Here is a 26,281-nt window from a genome sequence, read left to right on the forward strand (position 1 = left end):
TTGCACATCTTCTCTTTAGTGTAGCTCCCAATGACATTCCTCGTTCACTGACTGCAGCTGCAGCAGATCGAATGCTGTGTATGCTATGGGGGAGAATGCTTGCAGCAGCTAGGAGGGACAAAAATTCCCACCCACGGGGCAGTGATTCAATGGTTAGCACTGCTGCCTCACAGTGCCAAGGACCCGGGTTCGATTCCACCCTTGGGTGACTGTCTGTGTGAAGTTTTTACATTCTCCCTGTGTCTGCGTGGGTTTCTTCCGGGTACTCCAGTTTTCTCTCACAGTCTAAAGATGTGCAGATTAAGTGGTTTGGCCATGTTTAAATTGCCTGTAATGTCCAGGGATGTGCAGGCTGGTTGGATTTGCCCTGGGAAATGCAGGGTTACAGGGATAGAGTGATGGGGTGGGTGTGGGTGGGATGCCTTTTGGAGGGTTGGTGCCGACTCAATGGGCTGAAAGGCCTGCTTCCACACTATAGGGATTTTATAAACTATTTTGAACTGCAAGGTGTTTGAGTTAGAAGCAGCAATGATGAATAGAGGAGGAGACTGCCAAAATGAAATTAACTAAGGAAGAAGAGCAAATCAGATTGACAACGTGAAGGTAAGAGTAGAATATCTCCGTGAACGTGACAGTGGAAAGTGTGCCACATGACAGTGACAGTGGAAAGTATGTAGGGAAGAATGATCACGATAAACTGTGGGACATTGGAGATTGTTGTGTATAGTATCTTGGATCGATGGAGGGATAATAAAAGTTTCTATGTAGTAACAGTTTTTATTCATAGGATTTTAAAATACCTACCCCATGTTTCTGCTCTGGTTTCCATCAAATTTAACAGTTTGCTGAGTTTTCTTCTGAGTGTACACAGGGGCTTTACCATTCTAGCACAGTGGGCATCAGTAATACACAGACACACATAATTAATCACCCGATACACGAACACTTCCAAATGCAGGCAAAGACTTGAGAGGGAGCTTGAGGAGAGGAACATATACCAGAACTGGGAAAGTCAAATAGTGTGATTGACAGAGCAATAGCCTGACCTCTGGACTCGGGAAGACTATCTCAGATTTTAAGCCTCTAACTGAGCTTCAGCTAACAAATTGTGCTCTTTAATGGTAACTCTATTAGGTTCTACCCAGCAACTTAATGTCCAGAAAAGCTGCAGGAAATGTGTGTGCACACTTTGACCTGTGTGCCAAATGTGACTCCAACCAGCAGAGACTTTTTTTCTTCTGATTCGCATTGACTCCAGTTTTGCTCAGGGTCCTTGATGCCACACTTGGTCAGACACTCTCTGCATGTCCACCTCTGGAGTTCAGCTCTTCTGTACATTTTTGGATTAAAGCTGTCATGGAATCAGAATGAATCACGTTGTCTGAAAAATGGCATCTGTAATGTTGGGGTCCTCAGGATGAGGCTGAGATGGATTATTTCCTTGACATGTCTGACTGAAGATAATTCCAAATATTTTGCACTGACATGCTCGCTCCCCTCATTCTTGAGGATGGGATATTTGTGCAGCTTGCACCTCCAATTAGTTATTTAACTGACCAATACCATTCATGATTAGGTCTGGCAGCAGTACTGAGCTTAGATCCAATCCTTTCATGTAGTCCTGACTTTCTCCTATTGCAAGTAGTTCTAGGTTGTACCATCAACAGTTCAACAACTTATTTTTAGGTTTGTTTTGTGTTGTTTCTGGCATGCCTTTCTGTACTTTTCATTAATTATCATTGATCTCCCATTTCATTGGTAATGGTAAGTTGGTGATATGCAGGTTTGACATTAAACACAATACTGCTGTTGCTGATGGCCTTCGGTGCCTCATGGATGTCCAGCATTGAATTGCTAGATCTTAAAAAAATGTCTGTCCTATTTAGCACAGTGTAGTGCCACCCAATACAATGGAGGATATCCTCATTGTGAAGAGGGTACTTTGTCCCCAAAGTGACTGTGCAGTAGTCCCACCAATGGACACATCAGCAACAGATCAATCGATAAGGACAAGGTCCAGTAAGTTTTTCCAACTGGTTGGTTCCCTCACTATTGGCTGCTGTCCCAGTCTAACAGCTATGCCCTTTGGGACTTGGCAGACTCAGACAGTAGTGATGCTTGGTAATTAATATTGATGTTCCCCACCCAGAGGACATTTTGTGCCCTTGTCACCCTCAGTGTTGTTCCAAGTAGTATTTGACATGGTGAATTAGGAAAACGTCTGTCAAAATGGTGGGAACAGGTGGCAACCAGTAGGAAATTTCCTTTCCCATGTTTGACCCAATCCCATGAAATCCAGCACAAATCTTGAAAAAAACCAGGGCAACTCTACCCCAACTGTATACCAAGGTGCCACCACCTAAAGTAGGTATTTCGTGCCAGTGGGACAGGTCATGCCCTCAGAAAGTGCCTGGAGGGCATAATTTTGTCAATGTAGCAATGTCAAACTGTTGCTTGGTTAGTCTTATAAGTTTGGCACAGGCCCCCAGCTATTGGGAAGGAGGACTTTGCAGAGTTGACAGGTCTGCATTTGCTGTTGTTGTTTCTGTTGATTGCTGTTGTTTGGCTGTTTACACTTTGTCATGGTTTGATACAACTGAATGGCTTGTTAGGGCTAACAGTCAACAACATTGTTCTGGATCTGGAGTTGTATTTAGTCCAGACTAGGTAATGATAGGAGATTTCCTTCCCTATGTGACATGAGTGAGCAAGATGTTTCATTTCATCAACATTGGTTTGATAGTTGGCGCTATACTGTCTTTACTTTGATCCTGGATTTTAACGTATTCAAATTTGACCACCTGTCGTTCTAACACATGAGCCCAGAACATTAGCCTGGTGTTCCAGAGTACTACTTCAGTGGCATTATCACTAAAAGGCAACTCCTTTGGATTAATGCTGCAGGTAGCACCAGTTGCATGCGGCAATCATGTAAGGCTGCATGCAGAACCAAATAACCATGCTTTCTGAAATGGAATCAATGTGTGGTCATTAATTTTACACTGGGACATCCACGTCTTTTGGCATGCAGTCATTCTGCAATCTTAAAATCAGCTTTGAAAATTTTCTCATTTCCCCTCCACACAGCTCCCACCCACACCTCCCCTTTGTCTCATGTGCACTGTTTTAACCGATTCAATATAAAAGGGAACAGCACATCATGTGGTGCTACATGTATTGAGGCTGAAACCACCAGCAGCAAGGAAAGTGGCTGTGAGAGACAATTGAGCAATAGGAGTACAGCAAAGAACTGTTTCATTTTATTTTCCTTCAATAGCACAACCAACATTTCTGTCATCACACACCTTGGTCTGTTTTAGGCTGTAACTGCCAGCACAGCATGTAACTCTTTTTAAAACCTCCCGTTGTTTGTCAGGATTAGACATCAAGTGTGATTGCAAAGTAATAGATTAACTGAAGGTTCAAGACTTGGTCAGAATCAGCACTCTCACCCTCGGCGCTGAACGTTTTGGTTCATGCCCCAGTGTGCAGTGCTGAGGGAGTGTTGCACTGTGCAACTTGTTATCCTTTGGATGAGATGTTAAACCAAGGCTCTGTCTCCTGCCTCAGGTAGATGTAGAAGATCCTAGGACCCTATTTGAAGAAAAGCAGGGAAGATCTCCACAGTGTTCAAGAACCATGCATGCAACAAGCCCCATTATACCTGTGCGGTCTCTTTGAAGGGCTATCCATGAGTCTTACTCTCATACTGTTAACTCAAAGGCAGTCTGGACAATCTTTGTTCCTGAACAAACATCATGAAACCAAATTACCTGGACATTGTTTTATAACTACTACGGGACTCTGATATGCACAATTTGGCTATCATGTTTCCTGAAAAAATGGAACTGGACTTAAAAGTGTTTTCTTAATGATCTGGGACATATTGAGACTTCCTTAAGGAGTGAGAGGCAACTTCTGAATGTTGCATCTAAATCCAGTTCTGAAGAAAGGTTGCTAGACTCGAAACATTAACTCTGTTTCTCTCCATAGATGCCACCAGACATGCTCAGTTTATCCAACAATTTCTGCGAGTTCATTGTTAACGTTTGTGGCTGTATCGAAATTGGACCATTACAGTCAGCTCTTACTTAATCTCTATTTAGGCAAAATAATGTTCACTACAATATAAAATAGTCTTGGTGACTAACAGGTCACATTGTTCAATACAATGGTTGTTTTTCAAAAAATGTATAACCCATTCACAAATATCATGCATTTTTGTTGAGTGAAGACCTTGAAAAGAAACTATTCACCTTTTTTTTGTAAAAATAAATGTGAGAATGATTATAGTTTTCATCATTAAACACGGTTTTTAAACCTTAATTTTGTCAGCAACTGTGCAGTGGCATTGCTTTCCAAACCTCCATGAAAGTGAAGAATGCCACACATAAAAGGTCACTTATGGGTGGCATGTTAACAAGTCCCCATTGTCTCTTGAATTCAAGGTTGTCACCAGGGCAATTGCAAACTGAAGATGTGGGACTTGTAATTGAAAAATATTTGCCACACCAACTGATAAATGGAATGGTTGCTGTGTGTGTGTGCGCACGTAGTTCAGACCAGATGTTCAGATCCGTAAGTACTTTAATATAAAAAAGCAGTGGGGCAAATTAAATGGTCTCGCAGTCGACAATTACTTGTGAGGCAGCTGCAATTCTCCAAAGATCTGGTAAATCTGCAGCATCCCTCATTGTTAAATATTTTTATTAGCTCTGGTAACATTTTATTAATAGTGATGTCAACATGTTTGAAGAAAAAAGTACATCCATAAATGAGAATGGTCTGGGAATTAAGAATATTACTTCTGTTGATTAGTTGGCCTTCGTACCAAGAGGATTTGGGTACAGGAACAGGGATGTCTTTCTGCAACTTTATAGAGCTTTGGTGAGACCACAACTGGAGTATTCTGTGCAGTTTCGCTCTCCTTAACAACAGAAAGATGTTCTGGCTGTGGATGGACTGCAACAAAGGCTTACCAGAATCAAAAGGAGGGATTGCTGGAAATACTCAGTAGATCTGGCAGCATCCATGGAGAGAAAGCTGAGTTTACAATTCAAGTCCAGTGATCCTTCTATTTTTGTTGTTTCTAGTTCTAATTAGGAGGGAAATCACAGGCTTGGCAGACTTTCTGCATCCTGAGATGCATGTGGCATGCAAAATGCCTTTTTTCAGTAGTTCTTTTCCTGGAACAGATCATGCCACTGAAATCAGAGGTCACGTTGAGGCTTGAGGGATGCCACACCACGAGGAACATAGCAGAGCAGAAATCTCTCCCCCGGCCATTGATATGTTCGAAGGATTTGTGGATTTGGCAATCGCCTGTTTGACCACATTGCGAATTTACATTTTATAGTCATCATGGAATAGGGCTGACACATTCAGAAACAGGCACGCTATTCACAGCATTCCGAGAACGCCTTGGTAATGATGTTTATAATGCGGTGTTCTTGAAAGGTTGTATAGCTGAAGGAGACATCAGGGGCAATTTGAATTCGACTTTAGAAGTTTTTAGTTAAATGGACAAGCTAAGTGATTTGGGTGATCTATTGATTAAGGAATATCACGGGGAATTTCACTGAGCTTTGAAAGTGAACACAGGGGGAAGGACTTGGATATTGCAGCAACTGATGATTGTTTGGTGGTCACCATGAATGTGATTAACTTCACATTCCAACAATATGAATTGAATTCAAATTAGAAGTTTTTGCATCTGTAACATTCAATATAAGGTCATATCAGATTTGTTAATTTACATTGTCCTTGATAATTCAAAGCAGAAACTTTGGTGAACATTGTTCAACCTTTGACTTCCAAAATGCTCATACGGGGGTTCTGTTATGGAGTGAAACAGAGAAAGAATTCCTTTATCTGATACATGTTCTATGTCAGTTGAGATTCATCTTAGCATGCCGCTTCTAAAAAACATAACTTTCCTTGGATTTTTACTTCACAAATCAAAGAACTTTGTTATGTCCTTTTTAGCTTGTCTATTGAGCCATTAAAATTTAGTGGTATCAAGGTAAGAAAAAAAGCCTACAATTTACCATGCATTTCAATTTTATATTTGATATAAACATATTTCATATGGTAATGCCTATAATTTATGCTTATTCAATCAGTCCAGAGACTCATGGGAAATTAAATGTCAGGATTGCCTTCGTATTCCACTATAGAGTACTCACAATGTAGAAGCAGGCTATTTGGCCCATTGAGTCCATACTGACACTCTGAAGAGCATCCCACCCAGACCCAACGTGTATTTCCTCATCGCCACTCCCCCCACCTCATCCCACCTTCCAACTCGGCACCATCCTCTTGAATTGTCCCATCTGCCCAACTTCCTTCCCATCCATCTGCTCCACCCTTTGCTCTGACCTATCACCATGACCTCCCAACTGCATCTACTTATTTCCTTCCCAACCCCATTGCCCCCTTTCCTTTTCAGCCTCCTTACTAACTCCAGCCCCCCTCGCACCCGCCCCCACCCCGGCCCCTGCCCCTGTTATTCCTAATGAAGGGCTTATGCCCAAAACGTCAATTCTCCTGCTGCTTGGATGCTGCCTGACCTGCTGTGCTTTTCCAGCTCCACACTCTTCAACGCTGATCTTCGTCATCCGCAGACCTCACTGTTTCCCACCCTGTAATTCCCATGGCTAATCCACCAAGCCTACACATCCCGTGACAATATGCAATTTAGCATGGCCAGCCCATCTAACTTGCACAACTTTGGACTGTGGGAGGAAACTGGACAACCTGGAGGAAACACACAGACAACGTGCAAACCCCATGCAGACCGTCACGCTAGGGTGGAATTGAACTGGGACCCTGGTGCTGAGAGGCACCATTGCCAACGACTGAGCTCCACTGCCACTCTCAGTTGTGTATTTTCTGTACATGTTTTCTGCTATTGCTTTCAAATTGCTTGTATAGTAAAGTGTAACCTTAACACCTTTAGTTATAAGTTGGTTGCTGTATTCAAAAGAAAAGACTTACACTTACACAGCACTTTACACAGTAACCTGACATCTCAAAGCTCTTTTCAGCCCATGAAGTGCAATCACTGTTGTAACATTGGCAACACAGCTCTTAATTTTCTACAATCCCCAAGGCAGCTTGACAATAGTGGCCAGATTTCTTTTTTCCTTTCTATGATGTTGTGTGAAAGATAAATGCTGGCCAGGTCACTAGAGTTAACTCTCTTATTCTTTTTTCAAAATGTTCCCATGGAATCATTTATATCCACCTGAACGGGCAGTGGGTCCTCAGTTTAACATGTCATCCACAAGCTGGCTCTTGAAGCAATGGATCCCTCTTCTCATACCACAATGGGGGCTCTTTTATGCGTCAGGCATAGAGCAGGACTTAAACTCATAACTATGTCACTCAGGCACGACAGTTGTAGAAACTAGGTGTGATTGCTGGAGTGTTAATCCTAAGACCTAGCTAATATTATTGGGACCTGGGTTCAAATCCTGCCATGACAGATGGTGGAATTTGAATTCAATAAAGAAAAATCTAAATTATGAGTTGAGTGAGGACTGTGAATTGATTGCTGAGAAAAACCTCATTTGGTTCACAGATGTCCCTGAGGGAAGGAAACTGCTATACTTACCTGTTCTTGCCTACAAGTGATTCCAGACACATAGCAGTGTGGTTGATTCTTAACTGCCCTCTGGGCAATTAGGGATGGGCAATAACTGCTGGCTTAACCAATGATGTCTCCATCCTGTGAATGAAATGTAAAAGTTGAGATCTGGTTTATATTGAAAGTTGATTTTCAGATTATTGGCAAGGATAAATTGATATATTCCACAAAACAAGTAGCCATCCTGAGGTTCAAATCAATAAATGTGCTGCCAAACCCAGATACTTCAAACTATTTATATCAAGGCAAAGAAACTGAATTATGTTTTGTTCTTGATTCTTTAAAGTGATCAATGCCAAGGCCAGTACAACAATTAGACCCTTTCCATTCATGTCTTTTATTTCTTCAACGCTGCTGGTGTCCCTGTATGTCATTGTGTTAAATGAATGTTGAATGTTTCAGGAGTAGCCTGTCACTGAGGGCTACAGAAAGGCATGGTCTGTTGCTACGGCACATTACTTGGCTCCCATGTAGTTGTGCAATCATTGTTAACAATGGAAATCATTCATCCATGTGGCAATTACTCTCATGCCCTAAAGACTAAAAATTATTACAACAGGTATTTGGCTTTGTTGCTGCAAACTAATGTACAAGAAAATATAGTTTTGTTACAAAGAAAAGCATTGTAAGACATGTGTGAATACACAACCCAAGAATGACAATACTGCCTCACAATAACGCATGCAGAAATGCCACGCCTTCAGTATGTGAGATCTGTTTTGTCTTCACTGTCTCGGCTGGAGGATAAACATTTAAAGAACCTGCATATAAGAGCTTTCATTATTTCAAATCTGGTCACTTGCCAAAGGGGAGAAACTACTGAAGAGTGGATATGTCATTGCCTTCAATCTGTATTGCTTCAGAGGTAATTATACCTGCACTAAACATACTTCACTAAAGTGCTGTTAAGGTATAGCGTTTAGAAGTGCAAGGCCAAATTTAATCCTTTTGTTCAACATCATATACGGTACTATGAAGCAGGGGTAAAACAACACTGCTAAGCTTTAGGCACCCTTGTTTATCATTCCTGCTGAATTTCTGATGAACGGCGTATGCCCGAAACATCGATTTTCCTGCTCCTTAGATGCTGCCTGACCTGCTGTGCTTTTCCAGCACCAACTCTCAATGCCTATGCAATTGAGATATGAAGTTCTGAGTCATATGTAATGTTTCCCTTAATCCAGCCCTGAACAGTAAAGTCACCATAATCCTTATGGACCATCGGGCTGCTCTCTCATTAGAGAGACGACTAGTTGTGATTTTAACCTGAAGGTCGCTGTGTCTCAGGGAGGGGCTATGTTGAGAAGGTAGAACCTTCATGGTAACCTCAGCCACTCTGCATCGTACAGCAGCCATCCAAGCTAACTGAATCCCCACACATTAATAGGTTTAAAATCTGATTGAAGATTTGTAGCTCGGGTATCCGTTGTTGTGGTTCTGCTCGCCGAGCTGGAAGTTTTTGCTGCAAACGTTTCGTTCCCTGGCTGCAAAACGTTTGCAGCAAAAACTTCCAGCTCGGCGAGCAGAACCACAACAACATTAATAGGTCGATATATAAATGATCAGTTTTTGAGCTAACGGCACTTTACTTGCTCTCACTTCTTGTGCACTCTCTATTTTCTTGATTCAGCTCGCAACAAATCTGTCTTCAGCTGCTAAGGCCAATTGTTCTTGAATTTGCTCCTAAACCTTCACTTCTCTACCCTCTACGAAAGCTGCCTCTTTGTCCAAATATTCAGTCACATGTCCTGATATCTCTGTACATGATTTGGAATCAAATATTGGTTTACAATTGACCTTTTGCAATCCCTTTGGATGTGTTACTATACTAATGTTGTTTTATGAATGGAAGTTTTTGTTATTGTATGAGGAAGCCAGACTAATTTTCATTGCGGAATATATGAGCTGTGAAGTGAGACTAAGTGTCTCTGTCAACTAAATGGAAATGTAAAATAAGCAAAATAAGAAAAGATCCATAAATTATAATTTATATAGAATTCCTACAGCATGGAAACAGGCCCTTCAGTCCCACAATTCCACACTGACCCTCCGAAGAGTAGATGGGTTAGTCTACATTGCTCTATATTACCCCTGACTAATGCACCTAATTTCCACATCCCTGGACACTGTAGGCAATTTAGCAAGGCCAAGTCATCTAACCTGCACATCTTTGGATTGTGGGAGGAAACCGGAGCAAACCCACGCAGACATGGGCAGAATGTGCAAACTTCACACAGTCACCTGAGGCTGGAATCGAACGTGTGTCCCTAGCGCGGTGAGGCAGTGGCGCTAACCACTGGGCCACCATGCCACCCTAAATCTTGCAAGGTAAGAAAACATTCGACACCAGGTTATAGACCAATAGATTTATTTGAAATCACAAGCCTATGGAGTAATGCCCCTTCATCAGGTGACAAAGGGGCAACTCTTTCAAAGCATTTGATTTCAAATAAACCTGTTGGACTATAACCTAGTATCGTCTGACTTCTGACCTTGTCCACCCCAGTTCGCCCCCTCCGCATTATAATCTTGCAAGTGCCAGAAATCTGAACCCAAACAGGAAATTCTGGAAAACACGAACAAAACAGAAGTTGCTGGAAGAGCTCAGCAGGTCTGGCAGCATCGTGAAGAGAAATCAGAGTTAACGCTTCGGGTCCGGTGACCCTTCCTGAGAACTTGGAAAGCACTAAGCATGAGCTGAAAATGTGTTGCTGGAAAAACGCAGCAGGTCAGGCGGCATCCAAGGAACAGGAGATTCGACGTTTCGGGCATAAGCCCCTCTTCAGGAATGAGGATAGTGTGTCCAGCAGGCTAAGATAAAAGGTAGGGAGGAGGGACTTGGGGGAGGGGCGTTGGAGATGTGATAGGTGGAGGGAGGTCAAGGTGAGGGTGATAGGCTGGAGTGGAGTGGGGGCGGAGAGGTCAGGAAGAAGATTGCAGGATAGGAAGGCGGTGCTGAGTTCAAGGGATTTGACTGAGACAAGGTGGGAGGAGGGGAAATGAGGAAACTGGAGAAATCTGAGTTCATCCCTTGTGATTGGAGGGTTCCCAGGCGGAAGATGAGGCACTCTTCCTCCAACCGTCGTGTTGTTATGGTCTGGCGATGGAGGAGTCCAAGGACCTGCATGTCCTTGGTGGAGTAGGAGGGGGAGTTGAAGTGTTAAGCCACGGGGTGGTTGGGTTGGTTGGTCCGGGTGTCCCAGAAGTGTTCTCTGAAATGTTCGGCAAGTAGGCGGCCTGTCTCCCCAATATAGAGGAGGCCACATCGGGTGCAGCGGATGCAATAGATGATGTGTGTGGAGGTACAGGTGAAATTGTGGCGGATATGGAAGGATCCCTTGGGGCCTAGGAGAGAAGTAAGGGAGGAGGTGTGGGCGCAAGTTTTGCATTTCTTGCAGTTGCAGGGGAAGGTGCAGGGAGTGGTGGTTGGGTTGGTGGTGGGTGTGGACCTGACGAGGGAGTCACGGAGGGAGTGGTCTTTTCGGAATGCTGATGGGGAGGGGAGGGAAATATATCCCTGGTGGTGGGGTCCGTTTGGAGGTGGCGGAAATGACGACGGATGATACGCTGTATATGGAGGTTGGTGGGGTGGTAGGTGAGAACCAGTGGGGTTCTGTCCTGGTGGCGGTTGGAGGGGTGGGGCTCAAGGGCGGAGGAGCGGGAAGTGGAGGAGATGCGGTGGAGGGCATCGTCGATCATGTCTGGGGGGAAATTGCTGTCTTTGAAGAAGGAGGCCATCTGGGTTGTACGGTATTGGAACTGGTCCTCCTGGGAGCAGATGCGGCGGAGACGAAGGAATTGGGAATATGGGATGGCGTTTTTACAGGGGCAGGGTGGGAGGCGGTGTAGTCTAGGTAGCTGTGGGAGTCAGTTGATTTATAGTAAATGTCCGTGTTGATTCGGTTGCCCGAGATAGAAATGGAAAGGTCTAGGAAGGGGAGGGAGGAGTCTGAGACGGTCCAGGTAAATTTGAGGTCGGGGTTGGTGAAGTGGATGAACTGTTCAACCTCCTTGTGGGAGCATGAAGTAGCGCCGATACAGTCATCAATGTAGCGGAGGAAAAGGTGGGGGGTGGTGCCAGTGTATCTGCGGAAGATGGACTGTTCCACATATCCTACGAAGAGGCAGGCATAGCTGGGGCCCATGCGGGTGCCCATTGCTACTCCTTTGGTTTGGAGGAAGTGGGAGAATTGGAAAGAGAAATTGTTCAGGGTGAGGACCAGTTCATTCAGTCGAAGGAGGGTGTCAGTCGAAGGATACTGGATGGTACGGCGGGAAAGGAAGAAGCGGAGGGCTTTGAGTCCTTCGTGATGGGGGATGGAGGTGTACAGGGACTGGATGACCATGCATGTCAGGGGAAGTGTCTGTTGAGAGGGAATCACAACTAATGTTTCAGGACCGACATTTCACCAGGACACAAATGAAAGTAAAAGAACACCCAACCGTGGCTGAGGTGCTAAGTTCCACAAACTAACTGAAAATGGCAAACATGGGGCAAAGAAACCAAGCACAGAAAGAGTGAATTATTGTATTCCACAATAGTAAGAGTCAGAAGGGTGAGATTCATATGCAACCTATCCTTTTAAAATATCAGAAATGTATTCAATATAATATAGAGTAGAGAATTCAAGATGTTCCGCTTTATGGTTTGAAGTTTCACTGATTTTTTGCTGGGAGGAATAGATTCATATACTGGGCACAGCACAGATGGAGACTATATGGCCTATCGTCCTGATGCCAATTCTCTACAACAGCAGTTTAGCTAGCCGCACTCCCCTGCCCTCTCCTTGGAGACACACAAATATTCGCTCTTCAGATAATTACTCAATTCTCATTTGAAAGCCACAATTGAATCTGCCTTTACCACAATCTCAGGCAGTGCATTCCACATCCTAACCACTTACCATGCAGAAACGATTCTCCCCATATTGCCTTTGATTCATCTGGCACTCACTTCAACTTTGTGTCCTCTGATTTTCGACCCTTCTGTCAGTGGGAATAATTTCTATCAGTGTATTCTGGCTAGATAGCTTCTGAGCAGCATAGTAATATTTTGACTGTTGACATGAAACAACAATATGCAGGACCTGACTAGTCAGATACAATTATAGTCGTGCCCATCCTCCAGCCCATAGGCCATTCTAATTTTCATTGACTAAGCAGGACGGGTACTTGTATCCCTAAAGTGTAGAACAACTTTATTTGGACAGGAAAGGTTTAGAGGGATATGGGCCAAACACAGGCAAATGGGAGTAGTTTTGTTTGGGAAACCTGGCAGCATGGACAAGTTGGACCAAGAGGTTTGTTTCCATGCGGTACGAATCTATGACAGACAAATGTATGCCCTTGAGCCATGGCATTAAAACAGATCTAGTTACCCCCACGGGAACATGGTACCAAAACTGGTAATGGTTTGTGAAGAAAATAACTTGCACCTGTTTAAGCCTATTATCTTGCACACATAACGATATAATTGCAAAAGTACCAAGTTGAAAAAGGAACAACAGCTCTTATTGTAGGGTAAAGGATGGTGACTGTTTGGCAAGTGGACTCTGGTAGGCCAGAGGCATTGTCATGAGAAATGCAAGGAAAGTGGTGGGTGCTGGTATAGTGGTAGTGTCAGTGGCCTGGTCATCTAGAATCCCAGCCTTATACAAAAACAGAAATTGGTAGTCTGGCAGTATTTTTGGAGAGAATACGGAGTCAACATTTTGAGTCCGATGACCTTTCCTCAGAACTCTACCCAATATTAATTGAACATGATTTCAAGTCACAACATTAAAAATCTGAAATTAAAGGAAAATAGTTGAATAGCAACTGTATAACTACTGTTGATGCAGAAGCACATGTTGATTGTTAATGACCTCTCGGGTAGGTAATCTGCTGTCCTTACCTGATTTGGCCCACATGTGACTCCAAGCCCACATACACTTGATTCTTAACTGCTCTCTGGGCAATTAGCAATGGCCAATACATGCTAGTCAAGGTAGCAATGTCCAGATCCCATGAATGAATAAGCAAGCCAGTTCTAATTGGTCAAGACACGACCTTGGGAATTGTACCAAGTAATAGCTATTCTCCAGCCTCATGTTGAATTGTAAAAAGCACAATGCAGCGACATCTTCTTCAGTTTGCAAACATATTTAAGAGCCAAATGACCAAGCAACCAGTTGTAGCTATATATTGCCTTTTGTATTTCTAACATACCTTTTAACATTTCACAGTCAACGAATTACGTTTTTGAGATGTAGTCATTGTTGGTATGTGTGACAGAATGTAATGGTATTTCATATGGACCAATGGTGTCATTGCTTCTCCTTGTGGGAGAATCTAGGACCAGAGGGTATAATCTCAAATAAGGGGTGCACCCAATTAAGGCAGAAATGATGAGGAATTTCTTATCTCAGAGAATTTGTGGAATTCATTGCCACAGAGAGCGGTTAAAGCTGGATCATTAAGTGTGTTATGTGGTTTGGATAGACAGATTTTTAGTTGACAAGGGAATCAAGGGTTATGGACAAAGGAAAGAAATTGTAACTGAGAATTTTCAAATCAACTGTTTTCTCATTTATTGATGGAGTAGACTCAGTGGCGAAATGGTCTATTTCTTCTATTATGTCTATGGTCAGTTGACCCATGTTTTGGTATCATGGGTAAAGGGCCAGTGCTGGTTCAAGGATATGTATTGGCCACAACATCAATAAAACTCCCTTGTCCTTCATTCAATGGTGTTGTGGGATCTTCAACGCCCACCTGATGTGGCAGATGGCTTAAGGAAAAGGTGTCCATGATTGTGCATAGCCTGATTGTATTGAATTGTTAGTCTAGATTATGTGCTTGAATACTGAAGAGTGCAGCTGGAATTGATAGTGTTCTACTGACTGCGAGGGGAGAATGTTACCACCGAATTAAGGTGATCACAGTTCACATTACATTTCAGATGGAGCTGGTATTTCACCTGGCACCATTTCTAGTTCAATGTGTTTGTGGGTCAATTTGCAGCTGAAAGAATCAAAAATAAAGAGACATGGGCTGATTACCAATGATGGCAGTATGCTTGAATTGATTATTTTTAATCTTGCTGATTGGGGTAGCACAAGGATTCTAGCACTCACAGCAACACAAACAATTGTACCTCCAGGTCATGCAGTTCACTGATCTCAAAAGTACTTTTGTGCTACACTCTTGAGGTCAGAACAATAATCGCTAGTTTATAGCAGGTCTGTACCATGTGTTGCCTGGATTTCAATAGGAAGGGAAGAAACACAACTAAATCTTTCTACTGAGCTTTAGGTGATTGCTGAATTACTCCAATCTTTCATGCACAGGGACGGTAACTTTCATTTCTCAATATTACGACCAATGCCGAGAATAGGAACAAGTCCTATTAAAACAGCAAGTCAAGAACCTGCAGAGAGCAGAGTGATTTCAATGTTTACCCCTTCAGCAGTAAGGGAACTGAAAAGAACACTTCTCTTAAGTAAAAGAAATTTTGTCAGTGAAACATTCGAGCATTTGTCTTGGTCAATAAGGAGTCATAGAGTCATAATGTGTTCCTTTAGTTTGATGCAAAACTATACATTGAACAGCAAAGCATTTGACCTGTTTTCACTCACTGACTAACTCCTTGAACTAGACTTTTCAAAAATGTTCTTTCTGCTCCTACGACAGAAATGAAGGCTGGAACGTATAACCCTGTTCACAGCCCACCTATTCCATTTCAGGTCACCTCACCACATGGAAAGATTGAACTGCAGCTATACCAAGTCAGCTTTTTGTTGGAACTTGCATTTGCTGCCATATCAACTCCATCAACATCAGTCAGAGTTGCTCATTCACTAGTCACCTGATTTCAGAATCATTAGATCATGCTAAAAGAGGTATTTCATTGTAAGCATTGCCACTTTACAAAATTACAACAGTAAGATAAATTTAACGGAAGATTTTTAAAAAAAAAAGTGTCAGTTTAATAGCCCGTTATTTACTGCCTCCCTTCAGTGGAGTAAAGCAGAGTGGAGAATGAGATAGAAAATGGTTTTTAGTTAAGATGCCTTTCCTTTTGTGTTGCAGGGTTCACTGACTCCTTGAGCGCAGGCAACAGCAGGATGAAAATAAGTTGTATGAAGAAGTTTCAAACACAAAACAGGTAGGATTCTTTTCAGTTTGACCTGTAAACATTTACGTTTAAGAGCTTGAACTTGGCTCTTGCACAGTATGTTTTTATGTCAATCTTAACCATAAGCAGCTCATAAAGTATGAGAAAGACCGTCAGTTATTTCACACTTTTCATGGGCGGGTGCCATCCCAAAACCTTTTACAACTGTAGTGATTGGGACCAGGTGGATCTCATTGACTACAAGATCCCTGATTGGCTGAGGTTAGCAACCCCAAATCAAGAATCTTGTGGTCAACAAGATCCACATGGTCCCAATCGCGACAACAACCAATGAAGTGGTTTGTAGTTTAGTCCCTATTGATGGCGCCATTTTGTAAATGAAAAGGTCTCACAGCCAGCAACGTTATAATGATGAGCTAATCTTGTTCTAACCTATGAATGAAAGACACGTTTTTGGCAGGATACTGCGGTTGACATCTTTGTTCTTCTTCGAACTAGTCTCATGGCATATTTTGTACTCACCTGCCTTAACATCTAATCCAAATGACAAAATGTCACAATAGGGCAGCACTGTCTCAGTACACTGGAGTATCAATCTAGACCTTTGTCTTTGAACACAAAAGCTCCTATATCACACGTTACCAGCTGACCCATGGTTGATACATATAAGAGCACTTTGAGCAGATCTCAATCCCATCCACCTCTATTATTTCCAGTCGGATGGGATCAGGATGGATCCTTGGCCCTAACCCAGTCCAGCCAATGTCAGCAGAGAGACAGGTTGAATGCGGGGAAGAAGGCTATCTCAGGAGAGCTGGAATACACCGAGGTCGATGTCATGCAGAATGCACAGTTTAGGTTTGGGTCCTGTATTCAGTTCCGGACTGAAGGCAAAATTAATCTGTGAATTAATATATGAGAAGATGTTGCATAGATGAGGATTATATTTCCTTGAAGATAGATTATGTGGTGTTGTAATTGAGATGTTGAAGGTAAAAAGATAATAAAAGGTGGATAGAGTGGAATTATTTCAGCTTTTTCACACACACGATACATTTGATGTTATCACAGTGCCACTTTTATTTAGACTTTCTGTTTTATCATTTCACCTTCCAGAATGGTGATTTCAATGGTTGAGTGGATCATTTCTGACTGACATTTGTCAAAAGCCGACTGCTGGATAATTAGTGTGACAGTCCATGACTACCCACTGGTTTTTTCTTTCACTCTGAGAGGACTGAAGCACCTAATTATTATGGTCTAATGTTAACTGGACTCAGGCCTGAGTTCTACTGGCTGATATATGAGACTTGAAGTCTCTGGATTGCTTGTGCCTCTTGTCTTGGCCAACAGCTCAATCTTATAGGATCTGCATGCAATTCTCAATGCCACAAAACCCCACAGACTGCTTTGAATGCAGCTTGCAAAATAAAATGACAACTCCCTTCCCTCTGAAAACGAAATACTTGATCTCTCGGAGCTTCTTTCTGTAATGCTGTCCAGGACGCTGTTTCCTTGAAGCAGCATAGCTCCATTTTGCCAAGTCTCTCGGAGAATCTGTGTATTTTCAGCCTTCTCAACAGCCTCCTCCCTGATTTGCCCCAGTCGCTGCTCAGACATTGGGTCTGATGCTGTCAAGCTGTGCACATATGCTGTTGCTTCATCATCATTGGCATTCTGACAATCTTTACCAGGGTCTCACGCCAAGCCATCAGCTGTGTGCATCCATTTTGCAAAAGTGTACGTCACTTGCAATTTCTATTTCTGCAGTTTTCTACTCATCACAATCAGGGAGTACGTTTTTTAAAATTCGAATAGTAACATACAGCTAGTTTTGATTTTGATCCACTTACACCACCTCCTGTGGTGTTGCTTAGGAATGAATCAGAAAATATACTTAAGTGTGACGCTTAGAGAAGTGTATGGTACAAACAAGTTTTAAATGTTACTAATGATTCCATTGTGGTGATGCTCACCCAACACCAAGAGGATACATTTTCTCTTTTGCTGCATTACTACTTCTTGTTTCCTTTCCTCGTCCATTTGCATGTTTTCTTCAGGTTCTCTGTCCTTTTTCTTTGTAGTTGTCCTCCCTTTTGCTTTTTTGTCCTGATTTGTAATTTTTTAGGCTTCTCTTCTGTAACTTACAGTCAGGGGTTTAACATTGTTGAAAAGTGCAGCTCAGAAAGAGGCCATTCAGTCTGTTTACACTAATTCTTTCTTAAAACAATCAATTGCTCCCTTTTATTCCTATATGGGAACATAGGAATGGGAGCTTATTTTTATCCTTTCAAGCAGATGGATGTATTTGCTGCCCATCCCTAATTTACCTTGAACTGACTGGAATGCTGGTCCATTTCAGAGGGAATGTTGGTCTTAAGTCATATGTAGGCCAGACCTGGGAAAAATGACAGATTTCCTTCCTGAAAGAATATTACTGAACAAGTGGGTCTTTCAGACCATTATTTGTAATAATATGTGTCATGGTCACCACTAAGAAGTCAAGGTTTCAATACCAGCTCTTATTAATTGCAAGTAAATTCAGCAATTGCTGTGGTTGGATTTGGACCTATGTCCATAGAGCATTAATCTGGGCCTCTGAATTACTGATCTTGGAACAACACCACAATGCCCCAGATTCTCTGCAGCCATTCCTATAACTCTTTTTCTGCATTTAATTTATTTGCGGAAAGCAGTGACTTACATGGCAAGAAGGCAGAATTTAGTCAGGATGACCTACATTTTCTCTGTTTTTTTCAAAGTATGCAGTTAATTTGTTGAGCGATGTGGCCACTTTACTTTGTTTTGCTGGGTAATTTGGAGGTGCCAGTCTGTGAAGAGCTTGCATCAGGATGCTATGGCTGGCTGACTGACTGCAGAGCCGCACAGCTTAGAGGGGAGTATTGGTGGTGACTATAGGGCAGTGAGGTGAAGGAGGTATCCAGCCAGTGGAGTTAGTAGGTCATGCCCACCTTCTCAACGACAAGGCCATCTGTGTCCTGATGTAAATACAAGGTGGCGAATGACAAGAGGTGGAGGTATAGGGAGGAAGGATAGGTAGGCAGGAAGGAGTAGGTATTTGAAGGTTCCGGAAGGAGATCAAAAGAGCAAATGGCAGTATGCAATTGGAGCCTGTAAGCAGTCATGCAAGGAAGAAGGGAGTCACAGGGTAGGGCAATGCAAAATTACAAAAGGAAATACACCTTCATTGTGGAAGTGAGAATACATGGGCACACAGTTCCCCTTGCTTCCACAGATTTATGGGTACCTCTATTATTGAAAGCCACTCCCTCTTTAGAAAACAGTCACTTTTCCTAAAGTTGTGTGAACCATGAAGGAATTGTCACTCAATTGTTTATCAAAGCCGATTCCAAGCTTGACTAAGAACTAATGTTTGAAAATGGAAGGGGCTGGAGCCTGAAGAGTCTGCCCGCCTAAAATATATTCAGAAACAGACTGTCTCCCAAGGTCTTGCACAAACCCTTATGGGAACCTTGAGCTTTTCAGAAGCTCCTTTTTGGATGATTTGCACAAAGTGAGCGTCACAACTGGAAGGGAGAGAGGGGAGAGGAGAAAGGCCTGGACTCCATGGAGAGAGCTTTCAGTCTGTGAGATTCTCAGCAGCGAAGCAAAGTCCAAAGATGTGCAGGTCAGGTGAATTGGCCAGTCTAAATTGCCCATAGTGTTAGGTACATTAGTCAAAGGGAAATGGATCTGGGTGGGCTCCTCTTCGGAGGGTCGATGTGAACTTGTTGGGTCGAAGGGCCTGTTTCCTCTAATCTCATCTAATCTAACCTAAGTGTGGAAGACTCAGGATTGTGTAGAGAAGGAGCAGTCTTGAGCAACAGCACTTGAGAAATACAAGATAACTGAGGTAAGCTGATTCTTGGTCAAATGCTTGATGGCAAGTGGAAGCCATTTTGAAAAAAATGACGATAAGATGAACTGCACACATTGAAAGCAAACATTCAGCCAATGGTCAATTGATAATTAAGATGGCTGTCATGATGAAGAAAAGAGGGAATTGAGATACATGTTCACACTGCCACTGAGTGGCTAGCGCCTGCTACTACATGGAATGCGCTGAATCAATTCAATAGGATTTTCCAATTAGAAGACTGCATGGGACTTCACAGCATGAATATTGACACAGAGAGTGTGGCTCAGAATTTTGACTCAGGGAGCAGGGTTTGTGAACAGGACTTGCATGCCGTATGCTAGGACCATTTTTGAGACAGTTCATTGTGATCAATGTCTTTTTTTGAGTGAGGGCCCACTCGGCAGTTTATCACTCATTAGTTTTTTTGAGCAATATCCAGGCCTTTGACTGAGGGAAAGAGGGAATTGAGAAACATGTGATTTTCAGCAGCAAGCATTGGTGTTTGAATGCAGAATCTCTGAACTGTTGCAAGATCGTCCAGGTGGAAGTATCCCTCCATATTGTGCAGGTGACATGTACCTGGCCAGGTGTCAGATTTGGAGGTGGGTGAGCATTTTGATGATAGTGACCACAATTTGGTTATGTTCACTTTAGCAATGGAAAGGGATAGGTATATAATGCAGGGCAAGAGCTATAGCTGGGGGAAAGGCAATTATGATGCAATTAGGCAAGATTTAGAATGCATAGGATGGGGATGGAAACTGCGGGGTATGGGCACAACTGAAATGTGGAGCTTATTCAAGGAACAGCTACTGCGTGTCTTTGATAAGTATGTACCTGTCAGGGAGGGAAGAAGTGGTTGAGCATGGGAGCTGTGATTTACAAAGGAAATTGAATCTCTTGTCTAGAGGAAGAAGGAGGCTTATATGAGGATGAGACATGAAGGTTCAGTTAGGGTGCTTGAGAATTACAGGCTAGCCAGGAAAGACCTAAAGAGAGAAGACTAAGAAGAGCCAGAAGAGGACATGAGAAGTCATTGGCAGATAGGATCAAGGAAAACCCAAAAGCTTTCCATCGGTATATCAGAAAAAAAGAATGACTAGAGTAACATTAAGGCCAATCAAGGGCAGTAGTGGGAAGATGTGTGTGGAGTCCGAGGAGATAGGAGAAGCACTAAATTAATATTTTTTGTCAAAAAGACCAATGTTATCGAGGAGAATACTGAGATACAGGCTACTAGACTAGGTGGGATTGAAGTTCACAAGGCGGAGGTGTTAGCAATTCTGGAGAGTGTGAAAATAGATAAGTCCCCTTGGCTGGATCGAATTTATTCTCAGGTTCTCTGGGAAGTCAGGGAGGAAATTCCAGAGCCTTTGGCTTTGATCTTTATGTCATCATTGTCAACAGGAATAGTGCCAGAAGACTGGAGGATAGCAAATTTTGTTCCCTTGTTCAGAAGGGGCATAGAGACAAACCTGGTAATTATAGACCAGTGAGCCTTACTTCGGTTGTGGGTAAAGTATTGGAAAAGGTTAAAAGAGATAGGATTTATAATAATCTAAAAAGGAATACGTTGTTCAGGGACAGTCAACACAGTTTTGTAAAGAGTAGGTCATGCCTCACAAACCTTATTGAGTTCTTTGAGAAGGTGACCAAGCAGGTGAATGAGGGTAACGCAGTTGATGTGATGTATATGGATTTCAGTAAGGTGTTTGATAAGGTTCCCCACAGTTGGTAATTGCACGAAATATGGGGACATGGAATTGAGGGTGATTTAGTGGTTTGGATCAGAAATTGGTGAGCTGAAAGAAGTGGTGGTTGATGGGAAACGTTCATCCTGGAGTTCAGTCACTAGTGGTGTACTGCAAGGATCTGTTTTGGGTCAACTGCCATTTGTCATTTTTATAAATAACCTGGATGAGGGCGGAGAGGATGGGTTAGTAAATTTGTGAATGACACTAAGGTTGGTGGAGTTGTGGATAGAGCTGAAGGATGTTGCAGGTTACAGAGGGACATAGATAAGCTGCAGAGCTGGGCTGAGAGTTTAATGTGGAAAAGTGTGAGGTGATTCACTTAACAAGGAGCAACAGGAATAAAGGCTAATGGTAGGATTCTTGGCAGTGTACATGAGCAGAGAGATCTTGGTGTCCATATACATAGATCCCTGAAAGTTGCCACCCAAGTTGATAGGGTTGTTAAGAAGGCATACTGTGTGTTAGTTTTTATCGGAATAGGGTTTGAGTTTCAGAGCCACAAGATCATGTTGCAGTTGTACAAAACTCTGGTGCAGCCTCACTTGAAGTATTGCATACAGTTCTGGTCATCACATAATAGGAAGTATGTAGAAGCTTTGGAAAGGGTTCGGCGAAGATTTACTGGGATGTTGCTAGGTATGGAGGGAAGGTCTTATGAGGAACGGCTGAGGGACTTGAGGCTGTTTTAGTTAGAATGAAGAAGATTGAAATGTGACTTAATTGAGATATATAAGATAATCAGAGGGTTAGATAGGATGGACAGTGAGACCCTTTTTCCTCGAATGGTGATGGCTAGCATGAGGGGACATAGCTTTAAATTGAGAGGTGATAGATATAGGACAGATGTCAGAGGTAGTTTCTTTACTCAGAGAACACGAGGGCTGTGGAACGCCCTGCCTGTAACAGTAGTAGACTCATCAACATTAAGGGCATTTCAATGGTCATTGGATAGACAAATGGATGAAATAGAATAGTGTAGGATAATAGGCTTCAGATTGGATCCACAGGTTAGCACAACTTCAAGGGCCAAAGGGCCTGTACTGCGCTGTAACATTCTACGTTCTATGTTCTATGTACCTCTTTAGTGAATTTTCATTCCAAGAAATTTCTTTAGGACCCTTTTATGTAGGGTCAATATCAGTTTCCCTCTCAGCTTGGTGACTGACAGAATTCATCCCTATTATGTGATTCCATCCTCAGCAAAAGTAGAATCATTCACACAAAGCTAACTCATGTTTTTTGCATGACTTTGGGTTGCTCTTTTTGGCTAGATTCTGACGACCTTCGTCCCTGATATTTAGTGGAGTCACTTTAGGGTTTGGACTCCTTTAACAAGGTTATGCTGTCCTTGGCTTTTTTGTCAGAGAGGTCATAAAAGCAGTGATTGTGAAAGGTCTGGCTTGGATGGGTTTTTGGGCCAATTTGATTATAGCAAACAGACACTGCAAAATGTTCACAGATACATGACCCTCCGAGAGAAGAAATTCCTCCTTATCGCTGTCTTAAATGTGTGGCCCCTTATTCTGAGATTATGGCCTCTTTCCCACAAAGGGAAACAACCTTTTGACAACCACACTGTCAAGTCTCTGAAGATTTTTGTCTGTTTCATCTGTCAGATAAATGGTTTCTATAAAGGAGCTGTGACATGTGTCGGGAATGATCGCCGACAATTGGATTTTTTCAAGTTTCATCTACCACCGGTTTAGAGAAGGGATCTTACAGTCTGCTCCTCCTGTCTTTTGCTCTGAGGTTCTAACCCAAAGGTCCTGCTGTCTCTGAGGGGCTGTGAGGTGAGATCTCCTGATGTAACATTCTTCAGATCCATTGAATGTTTATAAGTTCGATAAATAAAACTAAAGAAAAAGCTAAGCAATTTCATTTTCTCATGACAGGAGATCCACTGTTGCCCAGTAATCCTCTGTGCTTCCACTATGTTTCCATGTTCCATGCTAAGAGCAAACTATGACTTTCTAGAACATTCTGTCCTTGCCTGTTCGTCTGTCAGTTTGCTGCTGGAATCTGCAGAGTAAATAAAACAAACACAAAATCTCAGGGAAAGCCACGAGAACTTTTAAATTCCTCAGCATTCCTGTTGTACAAGATCAGGATTCTGAAAGGGTTAAGTACTCGTGTTCACCAAACTGAGGGTGTCATTTAGTCTTGGGAAAAGGGGAGTCCAGCTCGTGATCCCGATGAAGACTATGTTTCCTCATAGTCTTACTTATTATAGGCAAAAGTGAGGATGCGGATGCTGGAAACCAGAGTTTAGATCAGAGTGGTGCTGGAAAAGCACAGCAGGTCAGGCAGCATCTGAGTAGCAGGAAAATCAATGTTTTGGGCAAAAGCCCTTCATCAGGATTAGAGTATGTCTTACTTAGTATTTCTCACTAGCCAATGTCATTTGTAGTTGTTGCTATCTTGCAGTAAGCTACATCTTGTTTAGACAATGTTCCTCTTCTCTTTTGACTGATAACTGATTCAGTCTGTGCCAATAAAGCCCTTAGATCCAGTATAGAGGTTTTGGGGAGGAGGGGGGCTAGTCGCAGCATCCACAAACAGAGCAGAGGCTTTAAGTACCTATGGGCACCACAGGAGCTGGTCTGAATTCTCACCCGAGGTAACAATATTTTGACTTGATTTTGATAAGTGTCAGTTCAGGTTCTGTTAGTTTCCCTTGCCCATTTTTATTTCTGCACCCCTCCAGGGGTTGTCTAATTTGATTAAAGTTTTGTTTTTAAAGAGTAGACTGGAGTGCCAGCAGCAAATCATGGTTACTTTTGTTCATCGAGTCCCCAAAGCCTGTCCACCATCTCCAAGGCACAGGTCAGGAGTGTGATGAATACTTCCCACTTGCCTGGATGAGTGCAGCTGCAACTAAACTCAGGAAACTCTGCACCATCCAATGGAAAGAAGCTAGCCTTTTCTGTCGCCCCCATAAGGCATCGGAGCAGAATTCGACTATTCACTCCATTGAGTCTTCCCCACCCTTCAACTCGTTGCTGATATTTTTCTCAGCCCTGTTCTCCTACTTTCCCCCCTTTCCAATCAAGAATCTACCTGCCTCTGTCTCACATGCATTCAATAACTTGGCCTCGACAACTTTCTGTGACAGTGCGTTCAACAGATTCACTCCCCTCTGGCTGAGAAATTGGCTCCTCATTACCCCATTCACACTATTTCTTTGATTTCTTACCTCTTTGCCCATTGGTGTCTTTGTCTATAAATTCTGTGCCTATGTGTTTCTCCCTTACTTCACCTGACGAAGGGGCAACGCTTCGAAAGCTTGTGACTTCAAATAAACCATGGCATTGGCTTGGTTGTAACAGGAACAGTGAAAGGAAAGTAGTTTTACTCTCCACCAACCCATCAATCAGCCCCATCACTACCCACACTAACTATCCATCCCAACTCAAGCTTCTTCATGCTCATATCTATATCCCACACAATCCTTGTATCCTCCATTACAAACTCATGCCTCTCCACCCAACCCTGTGCCCCGCCCACCCTGTATACAAAGCTGTGACACACTTCTCAACCCTTCTAACCCCTCATACTCTCCATGTTAGTCCACGGCACTTCAACAATCACTTTTCCAATAAAGAAAACCAATGAACCCTAGATAAGAGTAGCGTGAGTTTAAAGTCTGGTTTCAAAGTCACTCATTCCGAACTGTAAACTTCCTAACAACAAACCGGCCTTCGCTACCACACATTAAAAGTGGCAGTCATCCAGATTTTAAATCGGAATAGTAAAAACTATAAGCACTTGACATCTCTTTGTTGTGTGTAAATAATTATTGTGCATTTGACATAATAGATCACAGAAAATGAGTTGGCCATTAAGTAATGATTTCCCTTGGGGACAGCAGCTAGAACAAACTAATGGGCATCTTCACTTGTAAGCAAGCCTTATTATCATCCTGCATCCTAATCTTGCCTTAACAAATATTCAGTGTTGGGAATAGGGGTGAGGAATCTGAGAATTGGGCCTCAGTCATCATCTTCATAGGTCCATGGACTTTCCGTGAGTCCACAAAAATCCAGCCCTTTATCTCTGTTGCTTAATTGCCAGTGGATAAACATCCTCGAAGCCCCTCCCTAACAATACTGACAACACAGGGTTTGCAGCAATTCAAGAAGGTGGCCTTCTGAAGGACAGTTAAAGACAGACAAGAAACACTGTTCTTGCCAGTGACGATTTCATCCTGAGAACAAAGAAAAATTCCGTGACTAAAGAATTGCTTCCGTTTAATTGAGGCAGGTCTCGGCTTTAGTTTCTTTTATCACTTGTCATGATCTGTACATCCAGTGTAATCACAACATAATTCCTGTGTCTAGCTTCAGGTGTATGACACTTCCATTAGGGCTCATTGATGCTGTCCATAAATCACATTTGCTTGACTAACGTCACCAAATGTATCCGTGGAAAATACGCTTCATAATCACCATTGTTTGAGTCAGCACCTGCAGAATGCATTTCAGATATTTGTGACACTGAAGGTGGCTGAAGTACAGGGAAAACATTTTGCTTCCTACATTTTTCCACAGTTGTTTCCTTGTGCACAGCAGGGAATGAAGTGTGTTTATAAAAGCATTAGCCATGCTCATCTAGTTTACTGTCACGACATTCACCTTTCTTATTTAACCAGCTGCAGGTTTAATTTTCTCTCCACGCAATTTTTATTGCTGCATTAACACATTTGTATAAATTATTGTGCTCTTTTTAAAAGATAGAGCTATAACCTCTGCTCAGTAGGCGCATTTTGTGTGATGATAATGTTGCCAGTCTAGAAGCTTTGACTAATCTTGGCAATCTGAGCTCAATTTCCCACTGCTGTATTACAGTTTCAGAACTTAAATTCAGTTTAATGCATCTGGAAATGA

At 42.6% G+C, this 26,281-nt stretch overlaps 1 protein-coding gene across 6 annotated transcripts in view; it reads left to right on the plus strand.

Moving 5' to 3' along the window:
* The window catches only part of LOC132822044 (teneurin-3), an 822,914-nt gene that overhangs the window by 166,666 nt on the left and 629,967 nt on the right, over positions 1-26,281 (plus strand). For 5 of the 6 annotated variants that reach the window (XM_060835055.1, XM_060835070.1, XM_060835085.1 and 2 more), the window contains exon 3: positions 15,719-15,794. The exons of the other annotated variant lie outside the window; for it this stretch is intronic. The gene's annotated coding sequence lies outside the window, so the exon portion shown is untranslated. The remainder of the gene's footprint in view (positions 1-15,718; positions 15,795-26,281) is intronic. 6 annotated transcript variants of the gene reach the window in all.

The sequence above is a fragment of the Hemiscyllium ocellatum genome, chromosome 2 (assembly GCF_020745735.1).
Source record: "Hemiscyllium ocellatum isolate sHemOce1 chromosome 2, sHemOce1.pat.X.cur, whole genome shotgun sequence".
NCBI classification, from domain to species: Eukaryota; Metazoa; Chordata; class Chondrichthyes; order Orectolobiformes; family Hemiscylliidae; genus Hemiscyllium; species Hemiscyllium ocellatum.